Here is a 12,668-nt window from a genome sequence, read left to right on the forward strand (position 1 = left end):
CTAAATAGTCTCCGACATCATGATTCACAATCCATTCGTAAATATTATCAGCTATTCGCTCAGCTGCAGTCTCTACTCTTTCTTCAGAATTGTTAGTGAAATGAAATTGGTATTTTCCTCCAGGTTCAGAACAAACTGAATAATGTTCTTCTTTTTTTTCGATGGGTGTAATTTTCCATCTTCTTCTTCTCTCATGTACTTAGTCAAATCTTTTCGTCCATCAAAAAATATACATTTAATATTATCATTCATCGCTACTTTTTCAGCTCTACCTCGGATTTCTTTCATTAACTTAGTCTTACTTCGTTTTATTTTGTTGTGATCAAATTTGCATCTTTTGCAGAAGCTAAAGTAGCAGTAGCTATGGCTGCTGCAGCTCTGTTAGATACCCCATACCTAATAGCTGCTTGAGAAACCCTGGTAATATCTAAGTAATTTTTTTTCAAACTGAAGTCAACTTTTTCTGTATTATCTGCATTTTTGTTGCAAATGTCCGAATCGTCTATTGTTTGAAATTCTACTGCTAAAGGAGAAAATAAGTTATGTTAAACAATTTTAATGAAAAAAATTTATAATCAATTTATACTCAACTTTTTAATTCACAGTTTAAACAAAAATTGACAAAAATATTTTTAGTATTTTAGCATTTACTTGCATCCTCACTAAGTGTTCCAAGTGTTCTCACCAAGTGTTCCATTTTAGAGTCTGATTCTTTTCTACCTAAATATCTTGTTAACCGATGTGTCTCTGGTATATCAACTAATCCTATTTGTAAAGAACTTTTGTTACCAATTTTATTTCTTTGAGCTTGTAGGAAAAATAGTTCTTGCAAAGATATCTTTGCTACTTTTGGACATATGCAAGTTACATGAGCTTTAAAAAGACAACCATTGCATCCATTTTCATTACGGCTAAAGATGTTGCACTTACATTTCGTCAAGTCAAATAACTTATCAAGCTTGTCCGTATACATATTTCTTTTTTTTGTAGTTCTCAGTTTTCTAATGTCTTTTGCAATCTTCCATTCAAGGACAAGTTTATCGACTGCGTATTTTTCTGAGACCAACGGGATTGTAGAATTTGCTGACATCCAAATACTTTTTATTTTAATAAATATTTGTATACACATACATCTTGTATTCAAATGTGTAACTGATCTATCACGCAACAAAATTCCATACCGTAAACTATCTCTCAGCGTAGGCAGCTCTGATAAACAAAGTTCGAGTCCATTACCCAATAGCTCATGCAATTTAGGGCATTTTAACATAGTTTGAGCTCGAGTAGATTTAGCTATTTATAGCAATGAAATTGATGTTATGTTTGTTAAGAAATGTTGGTACTTTTTGTAGTAGGTAAAAAAACGACCTTTATAAATATGTTATAAATTTGTTAATTACATTTTTATTACAATATTTAGGATGCCAAAGTGATCATAAATAAATAAAACTCGTTTAAACCGCAAATCGTCAGGAAACTATTATCTTAGTAATTATCCTACAAATAAGCTATTGGAACTTTATAAAAATAAAAAATCCTACACCATTTCCTGTATTTAAATAATTTTAATGGTTTTTAATAATAATGGAAGGGAGGATATAAGTCCAAAGCCCACAAAGTTTGATGACTATGTTTCATGATTCACCTCATTTTATACTAGTAGCATTACGCACATTGAAAATAACAACAACAAGTTTTGTATACTAATTTTTTTTAAAGTTTTTCGTAAAACTGTCGTTTTTTAAACGCCCTGCGCCTACAATAAATGAACTTTTTAGGAAAAAAAAGATTTTTTTTATTCACGTCTCTTCTAATACCCTAATACATAAAAAAAATGTTGCGCGCGCTCCCATATCCAAAATTTTAAAAGTACGACCCACCCTATTGTACGTTGTAGGTCTGATGTTGATAATCTTTTTATTCCTTTTCCAAGTTCTCTGATTGCAGTTTAAGTTGATGTTGAAAAAGGAAATATAATACATTTTTTGTTATTGTTTTAGTAAGTTGCTAATTTTATTCTGATTTTGATAATTTCTTTTATTCCTTTCCAAGTTCTCTTAATGCAGTTTAAGTTGTTCTTGAAAAAGGAAATATAATAGATTTTTGTTTTGTTTTAGTAAGTTGCTTTAAGTTGTTTTATTTCTAGATAACTTAAATTTGTCAAAGAATAAATTTATTTTATTGATATTGTTTAATTTAACAAATTTTTTAAAAATGATTTTTTTTAAATAGATTTAGAAATACCAGTGGTTATCTATAGTTTGGATTTAAGTTTAATTTGTTTTTTTGTTAAAATTTTTTAGGAGCATGTCTGTCTAAGATTTTTTCAAATGTATTTAAAAAACTGTTCATTGATTTAAGAGTATCCCTCCCAGTTCATACAAGATTTTTCTTGTATATAGGTGTCAGCATCAAAGTCTTTTTAAATATCTTTTAGAACTTTTTTTTTTTTTGGGGGGGGGGGGGTTGGGGTAAAATGTGATATAAAATAGAAATTGTTTGAAGCAATATTGAGATAAAAATATATATCAGTATTAGGATGTAATGAGTTAGGATGTAATGAGTTAGAATGTAATGAGTTAGGATGAAATGAGTTAAGATGTAATGAGTTATCAAATTCAGTAACATCAAGTAATTTAAAATAAATAGTTGGGTTAAATAGATTATTCATATTTCTATATAGATTTTATAGATGTGCTGGGAATTCAAGATATTTTAATAATTGCAGTGGAGGATTCTTGCATAAAAGTGTTAGCTTAAGTCCTTGATCGGAAAGTAAATACTAAATGATAAATTTTTAGAAAATTGGAGATAAGGTTGTATGTATGCTTTTTGATTAGATTGTACAATGTGTGAATCCAAAAAGAACAGCTGTCACATTGGATGACTTTATGGCTATTTATAAATTAAAATTTATGATTTATTTAAAAGTCTACTAAAAGTTACTAAGCTATAGATATAATGCAAACTGAAATGATAAAGCAGAAGACACAAAGTTTTAGGTTTATAGTTGTAAGTCGATTTACTTTGTAATAATATTATTATTTTGTAATTTATGAGTAATATATTTTTAATGTATATAGTATACATATTATCGTTTTATAGTTACATTATATAATGAAGTTAATAGAGTAACTTTATATTATAGTTCCGACTGAAATATATATGATCTGATGTTTTAGTAATATATTATTATTTAAGTATATAGAGCACAAACTCCTTGCGTGCTTCTTGTATGTTTCTTATCAACAAATTTTAGTACAAGTGATAACTGCTCTATGTGTTGAAAATTAATCGCATCAAGAAGAACAGAAAAATTTTTTGCTTCCTTTATTTCTTTTATTAAAGAAGCTTGTACTATACCTTTTCCTAAAACTGAGAAAATCTCAAATATAACAATTTTTCATTTTTTGGACTTTACAAATACTGTTGCAATTCTCTGTTAGAATCCCTGATTAATTTAAGCAAGAAAGAAAGTTACCAACCTTTCCATGTTTATCAAGATTTTCAAGCGTACCACATGGAGGTATACATTGTATTCCACAATGAATAACAGCTTTTATTATACATTTCGAAATTCGTGTATTGCGTTTGATTCGTTTAGCAAGTTCTTTACTTAGTTTACTGTCAATTCTAAAAGAAATATTTGCAAATGCTGATTGAATATAATATAATATTTGTCCAAGCAAAGTTTGTGATTGTCTATTTTTGAAATAATTTAATTTTTTTTTATTCCAATTATAAAAGGGTTTGTTAACAAAAGACCCCTTATTATCTCTTCATTTTAAAAACAAAGAATCGCAAAACAAACATGCTGCACATTAAAATAGCATGCCCAATTAACATTCATCCATTTAATCAAAAATATTTTGGAAAGTCTGTTGGTATAATATGTTTTGTAATGCATTAAATTTTGATTTCAGGCGACATCTATATTATATTTTACTCAATAGTCCTTATATTCATAATAGACGTAATGACATTTACAATGTCATAAAAATGAGCGTATATAGACAAACAAGTTTATACTATAAGATATAGAGTACAGTATGCACAACACTTGAATTTTTTTTTTTAACATCTTAGCTTCTAACAATGCTGCAAGCAACCACTATTAGAGTTGGAAGTTACAGGAATAGAAAAGATGAATTTTGTAAAGCAAGATAACGATTCACAGACGACTTAAAAGGTTATCAAGTTATATGAATCAGAAAAGCAAGATGAAGGAAGCGAATTCCAAAGAAGTGATGTTTGAGGAAAAAAACTAGACGAATAAGAGTTAGGAACAGCACTTAAAAACATCTCAAAATTTAAATGGTCATAGTTTTTAAACACTAAGAGATTATTGCATGATATGAGAGACTTGTTAATAAACTTAAATTTAGTTTAAAATGTTAAAAAAATGTATATATAAATGGCATGCAAGGGAAGTTAACATTTTAGGGGTTTATTGTTAACAGACTTCGATTACCGCAACACTTTTGAAAAGATATACATAAACATGAATATGTAAAATGTTTGGAATTTGCTCCATGTCGTTACATAAAGTTAAATTCTCAAACAAAAAGCTTGCTACGGGCCTGATTTTAAATATGTGATTGGGATCTGGATTTTTTAAATATTGCGATTTGCACTTTTGTTAACTTTTTTACTTTAAATTTTTGAAAATTTAAAGTAAAAAAAGTAACAAAAGTTTACTGAAAAAAAAAAAAAAATTGGTGTTATTTCATCTGTATGATAAACGAATAGCACTTAGGAACAGGAACAGTCACAGACAAATGATGAGACTTAATTGATTGACGAGTAACACGAGAATGAGCTTGCGTCTCTTGTGTCATTTTAGTAAATGACACAAGAGACGCTAGCTTTTTGGAGCACTGCCCATTATAGTATTTGTAGAAAAGAGAAAGAGAAGCAACCTTATGACAATTTGATAAGGGCTAGAGGTTAACTGCAAGATTTGGGAGAATACAATTTTGTACCTTGTCTATAAGAGAAAGGGCATCATTGGAAGATCCGCCCCACATATGGCAACAGTATTCCATACAAGGCCGGATTTGAGATTTATAGAGATTAAGAATAGAATCCGGAGTAAGACAGTGTTCAGCACGACAGATTGATGTAACGTTAGCATATGCTAATTTTCCAATGAATTTAATAGGTGGTTTCCAAGAAAGATCGTAAGTAAAGGTTAACCTAGAAGATGAAAGGTAGATGACTCATCAAGTTTATTACCGTTCATAAATATAGGAAGATCTAAATTATTGCGACAACAATTGGCTGAAAAAAATTTGGTTTTATCTGAATTAAAGTTCACCAGCCACTGTGAGCCCCGTGGCTGTAGCAGAAGTGAGATTCTTCTCAAGCTCAAATGCCCTCTCCAAGCAATCAGAGAGTGTTAGCTTCTTATCAAGAAAAGAGTAAATGGTAGTATCATCAGCGAACAATGCCACCATAGATGTGAAAATATCTGGAAAATAGTTAATGTAAATTAAAAAGAGTATACAGGTAAGGATAGAACCTTAAAGAATCCTCTGAAATTACAGGATATGAAGAAGAGTTCTGCCCATTGACAACTTTTATACTACGATTGGAAAGTAACGATTCAATAATCTTAAAAATTTTACCTGATACACCGTAAGAAGAAAGCTTATGGAGAAGACCAACGTTCCAAACTTTATCAAAAACTTTAGAAATGTCAAGAGCGATAGCCTTAACTTCTTCACCACTATCTAATGCACGATAAAACCTGTCTGTTATTACTGTTAGCAAATCAGCTGTAGAACTAGAAGATTGAAATCGATATTGATGATCAGTAAGTTATTAGATTCAAGATAAGAGATTAAGTGTTTATTAATAAAAGATACAAAAACCTTGCTTATGATAGAAAGAAGACTAATGGGACGATAGTTAGACAAGTCAGATTGCTCTCCACAATTTTTGAAAATAGGGATAACAGATGATGCTTTCCAGCAGGCTAGAAAACAAGACTCTGATTAGCATTTATTAAATAGTTTTGAAAATATAGACAATAGCTCCGGAGAACACTTCTGCTAGACTATAACAGGTATGTCGTCCGGACCATAAGCTATAAAAGTCGAATTAAGAAATCACTTTAGATACAGAAGCTGGAGTGATACGAATTTTGGATCAACCTGTTTGTCGGCTATATCAAGTAGAACGCAACTTGTGGAATCAAGAGATGATATTGATAAAAAAATTTTAGTTAACAATTTAGCTTTGTCTTTAGTTGAGGTGACAAAATCTGAACCATAAAAGAGAGGTGGAATAATAGATTTACCCTAACTATTGATACTGTTAAAGATTCTTCAGAAGTCACGAGAGCCTAATTTTTGTGAAGAAATACAAGATTTTATGATCTGAGTAAAGCGGGCTTCGGCGTTGGACAAAATCTTTTTACAATGGTTTTTAGCAATAGTAAACAGACGTCTTTTTTCTGGAAAATCGTTTTGAATAGATATGAAAGTAATAGCTACGATTGGAAATAAGACTCAACAGAAGAAAATTTACTTCGTAGACCACGAATATTAGTGAATGATAGGTTTAGAGAACTTGTTGATGACGATGGTTTTTTATGTTTTATAGTGTTTGGTACTTTAGCCATTTTTAAATCTATTAAAGAACTTGACTCAAGCATAGATAGAATTTCGTGCACTACTTAATAGTCCAAGCAGTTGTTGAACTACTATTAATAAACCTTAAGTCTGTAACAAAGGGCTTTAAATGTGGCCTTGACAATGCACACCAAAAGTACGAACAGGGACACCATCTATTCACAACATGGCACTGTTAGTACTCTGATATTTTGCAGCTGTTGATGGAATCAACCTCTCTGAGAGCTACCACAGAGTTCGGAAAACCTGACTACCAACCAACCTTAGAACCATAAAACTGAGTTTTAGAGCTGTATTCTCTTTAGGAAATAGTACAATCAGTTGCCTGGTCATAAAAATAGAGACTCAAGCAAAACCCATGCATTAAGTCAAGAAAATCCAGCATTCAACATCTGAAACTGGAAACATTGTATTACAAATATCTCAATACCAGCCTAATAGATGTAGAAGGGGTGAGAGGCTGGTCAACAGATAGAACCTAAAGTTTTTGCCTAGAAGGCCTTCTACAAGTCAGTAGCAGGCTGCGTTTAACATCTGCCCATGATGAGAACATTTATCGAGACACCATCTCTAGCCTTTATTCAACCAAGAGCCAACCAACCAAGGGGTGTTTTAAGTCGGAGTTGGCTTCTTCTAGCCTTTGCATTAAAAAGCGTATCCTACAAGGCAGTAGGATATGAAGAAGATTGTACTGGGTTACATGTTACCTGTAACAGGATAACCTGATCTAACTTTAAGTTTTTTAAATATGGTATTTTTAATAATATCTAATAACGGGTGATGCGGAAGTTATCGGACAAATCCTAATTTCATTATTTGAGCATAATAATTAGTTTTTGTGGTTTTATGCGTAGGCATAAACGTTCTATAAAATATAAACTTTATTATTTGAAACACAATCATTTAAAATGAGGTTAAATGCAGCTGAACGAGAATCTTTTCGAAAGCGACTAAAAATGTCTTTTGTAAATAAACCTAATATGAAAAAAAAAATCGTAAATCATTTTGAAAAGGAAGGATTTTCTCGAAGTACAATATATGATAACCTAAAAAGACTTGAAACTGTTCAATCGTTTTCTAATAGAAAGCGCCCTGGTCGTCCGACATCCTGGACTAGAGAAAAGAAAGCCGAATTAACGAGACTTGTCAACAATCGAAAAGGGCTCAGTCAGAGAAAAATAGGTATTAAATTCGATGTAAATCATTCGACGATTCAACAAACTCCAAAATACACTACAGAACAACAAATAAAGGCAAAGAAAAGAAGCAGGAAACTAGTTAACCAACTCTATAACACAAAATCGCTTCTAGTCATTGATGACGAAAAATACTTTTGCTTTGCAGGGGACAACATGTCTGGAAATTCTGGATACTACACAAACAACAAAAAGACATGCCCAGAAAGTGTTCGTTTTATAGGAAAAGAGAAATTTCCAAAAAAATTATTAATGTGGATAGCCATATCTGACCGTGGTATGTCCGAGCCATTGTTTCGCACTTCCAAGGCTCTAGCAATCAATTCATCAATCTATATTAATGAATGTTTAGAAAAACGACTTCTTCCATTTATTCACAAGTATCATGGAGACTTTAACTATTTATTTTGGCCAGATTTAGCAAGCTCTTATTTTTCTAAAGATTCTCTAAATTGGATGGACCAATATGTCTATTACGTTGATAAAGAATCCAATTCCCCAAATGTGCCTCAAGCACGACCAATTGAAAGTTTTTGGGGACATTTGACACAGAAGGTTAACGAGGGAGATTGGCAAGCTTCAACAGAGCAAGTTTTGATTGGTCGCATTAAACTAAAACTATAAGAAATTGATTTAAACTTTTTACAGTCGCATATGAAAGGCGTCAGAGCAAAATTGAGATCAATTGCAGATGGTGGTGTTTTTTCATATAAAAAATAATATATTTTTATCAAAAGATAAATGCTTTATTTAAAAAAAATATAATAGTAGTTTTTTTTTTTTTTTATAAATAAGTTATTGACGTTTTTATTTTGTCCGATAACTTCCGCATCATCCGTTAATAATAAATGCAATTTGCAAATTAAGATATATAATATAACAACTATAATATATATTATATATATATATATGCATATATATTAAGATTGTTATATTTTCACTTTTTTTCCAACTTTAAAATGGCCATTGCCCTACCTGATTTGAAATAGTGCTAATATGTTATAAATAGCAATGTTTTACTTTGCTTTGACAAAAACCACCCTTTGGACATAGATTTAAATATTTCTATACAAGCGGTGTACAATAACCAGTATGTAGTTCACCTGTTGTGAACTTTGTTTGGTCAACTTAATTACTAAATGATTTATAGGTGAAATGAATGGCTAATTAACTTATTAGGAGGTTTTAATTTCTTGCTCAAAATGTAAAATCTAGAAATGGAAGATTTAAAATGGTAGCTTAAGAATTGAAAAAATTGTGGGAAAAGTTAAATTTCCCATTTATAACATTTGTAGTTTTGTGCAAGAAGTCAGTAACAACTATACAAATTTAAAATTGACTTCCAACAAAGTGATGAAAATTTAAAAGTTAAAAATATCAAATGGCACGATAATATGTAGTTTTTATACGAATTGGGAAATGCAAACCGATATTATCAAGAACACGGTATATTACCCTTTATTACCTTTAAAACATTACCAAATATAAGTAATGTAAGATGGAACTCAATATATGCCTTACTTGCTTTTGTAGTGCTCCCAGAAAACTGCTAAGTAAAATTTGTGGAGCTTAGTTTGATTCAGTGACCATTTTTATAAAGAAGACGTTTATGACAGTTTAAAGAAACAAAAAAAAGTGCTCACCATTTTTAAGAAACATTGAAATAAAGACAATGCACCAATTGAGACGCAAAGAAGTAACATTTGTACTGAAAAAGCAATTAATATTATGAAAGAAATACAGTGTAAAAGTGCAGAAAAAATCAGTTTGAAGTTTATTTTATCAAACAAGTGATTGTTTTTTTGTTACATTATTCAGCCACTATCACTGTATTGTGTTTAATATTATTATTTACTCATTAGTATAATTTCATTCAATTATACTAAATTGCAAAATTTCGAAAATAGTTTTTCTATTTACTGGGGGAGGTTTTTGAAATAAAATCATTAATGTATGTCTAATTTCATGGTTTTAATTCAAAAATTCATCTTGTAGGACCATGGTCATATAAAGTTGTAAAAATGTTATAACCCTAATATATGTGTATTAGCTATACTATATATATATATGTATATATATATGTATATATATATATATATATATATATATATATATATATATATATATATATATATATATATATATATATATATATATATTAGAGTGTTTCAAAAAAAAGGTCATGTTTAAAAAAAATCTTAATAAAAAGTAGGTAAAATTGACCACTTCAAAAAAACCCTAAGGGTCCCTTCAGGGGTTAAAAAAAGGCAATTTTTGGGAAGTTTTGTACCATTTTTAAAACTATTTGTTGGATGTCTTTCTTATAAAAATTATTTCAAAAAACTATAAAATTCATAAATATTTAACAAATAAAAAAAAATTTCGCAACCGCTAAAGACATAATTCAATATTATCTCTTTCTGCAAACAGCGAAGCAAAAATGAAGGTGTTAGTAGGTTGTCCTTGCAAAAGTTCTTCTTTTATTCGTAATTTCTGAATCTATTATTCTAAATTATTTTAATCTATTAACTTTTATTTTTATTTTATTTACTTTTATTTTTATTTTATTTACTATTAAATAACATTTTTACAGGATTAAAATTAAGAAACTAATGAAGGAGAGGATGAAATTAAAATATCAAAAACAAATAGCAAAATTTGCTGAAGTAAATAAAAGACATTTGTTTTAAGAATAAATTGATAAAGTATTTTGGAACTATATAGTATATATAAAATATATAGGAAAACCATATTTTTATGTTTTGTTTGAGGAAATATTAAAAGATAAAATAAGAAAAATAAAAGACGATGAAGAAAACATTGCTTTCTTAAAAGACCAGCTAAGTAAACGAAAAGGATGACTTGAAGGTAGAGATAAAAGATATGAATGTTCTGTATGAAGCGGTAAAAGAAGCACATCAAAGTTAAATAAAAATCTATCAGCAGAGTTATATAAGAATGGTTCAGATTATCTAAGTTTTGCTAGTTATAGCAGAGACCAGTTAGGTAAGAAAACAAATATATTATCTTTGATCAATTTTGAAGTATATAGGCAAGTTTTAGGCGCCGCTCAAATTCAAAACTTGAAGACTTTTTTTAATTTTATTTTATTTTAAAGTATTGTTTTTTTACGGTGAAATGTTTTTATTTGGCAACGTCTTCATATATGTAACCTTCTGACACGCATTGGCATGGGGTACCACCGCCCAAATTGTTTTCGTAGATTAGCTCCTGAAATAGGTTTAAATTTCACTTTACGGGTTTTCTGTTTAAAATATATTTTAAAAGATTTATACTATTTAAAATTGTGTCTTTCAATGGATGAATTTCAAAACCTGACTGACAAATACAAAAAAGAAGTAACTGCAATGGGGTTATTCTTTTGTCTTTTCTATATATAGTGGTTTCTAAAAGCAGAGTTGGGTTCCTTGACACCAACACATGTATATGGTCTTTTAGTATTTTAACAATAAGTTAGAAAGCTTGTTATTGATTAAAGTAATTCAAAATGCTATTTAATATCATTTATTAGGATATGAAAGCTAAAAGGCAAATAAAAAGGTTTAAAGAATTGAAGCTACTTTGCTCTCCAGCTGTTTCAAGCTCTGTTCTCAGACATACTTTGGTAGTTTTTGCCCAAGCAGATAAAGAATATAGGGAACGTGGTGATATAGCTGAAAAACTGTACAGTTTACAAAGATGTCCAAGCAACAGTTTTCCTTTGGAGCACCAGGTAATGGACCAAGCAATATTGAACAGTTTTAACTTCAGTAAAGATGAGCCTCCTAGTTTGATTCCATTAACAACAGACAAATAGTGGCTAGTTTTGACATTCTTAGATATGTAAAGGCAGAATTCAATAAATTTTATCGAGAATTTAGAGCAACACTCAAGGGACTTGATTTTGTTAATCATTTTTTCTGAGATGGCAGTTAAGTTAGCTCAAGATTAAATAAATAGAGCATATTTTTAGGAAAAAAGGCAAAAGACCTTTCTTTTTACAAATAATTATAAAAACAGAAAAAGCAGGGAAAAAACAGATTAGAAAAAGTCGCTAGAGCAAATAAAGTTTAGTTTTTTATGTTTTTTGTTGAAAACAATTTTTAAAGAAAGAATAGAGGGGATCATAAACTGGGATTTGCTGTATTTTAATTTAAAATAAATGTTACAATTGATTTAAAATTTTTTCTAGTTTTATTTATTTTTTTCAAATTTGAGGAAAAACCGTATAGTTTTGACTATAGATTACTGAGATTATATCTTCATTCCCTTCTCAGGCCCCCTCTTTTACATACTTTTTATAATAACCCCTGAAGATGATTATAATTGAAAAATCAATACTGTATTAAAAGTAAATCAATAAAATGTAGTTTTATGAGTTCACAGAATTACGGAACTGCATTACAGAATTGCATTACAGAATTGCATTACAGAATTGCATTACAGAACTGCATTACAGAACTGCATTACAGAATTGCATTACAGAATTGCATTACAGAATTGCATTACAGAATTGCATTACAGAATTGGTTTGTATAAATTAGAGATAGGAGAAAGAGCCAAGGATTAAACCTTGTAGAACTCCACACAAAATGTTTAATGTACTAGAATCCGGATTGACTGCATACTGTTTTCGGTTATTAAGGTAGCTTAACCATTTAACTTAGCTAAATTTAAATAAATAAACTTAGCTAATTAGAGCTTTCTTAATAAAATAAAAATGTCTACCAAATAAAAACCTCAGCTCTTCTTTGCAAAAAAAATCAGCTTTCTCAGTTTTTATTTATAAGCAATTATATTGTAAAGGATAGATTTGGGTTATATGTGCACCTGAAGC

This window comes from Hydra vulgaris, chromosome 06, assembly GCF_038396675.1.
Source record: "Hydra vulgaris chromosome 06, alternate assembly HydraT2T_AEP".
NCBI classification, from domain to species: Eukaryota; Metazoa; Cnidaria; class Hydrozoa; order Anthoathecata; family Hydridae; genus Hydra; species Hydra vulgaris.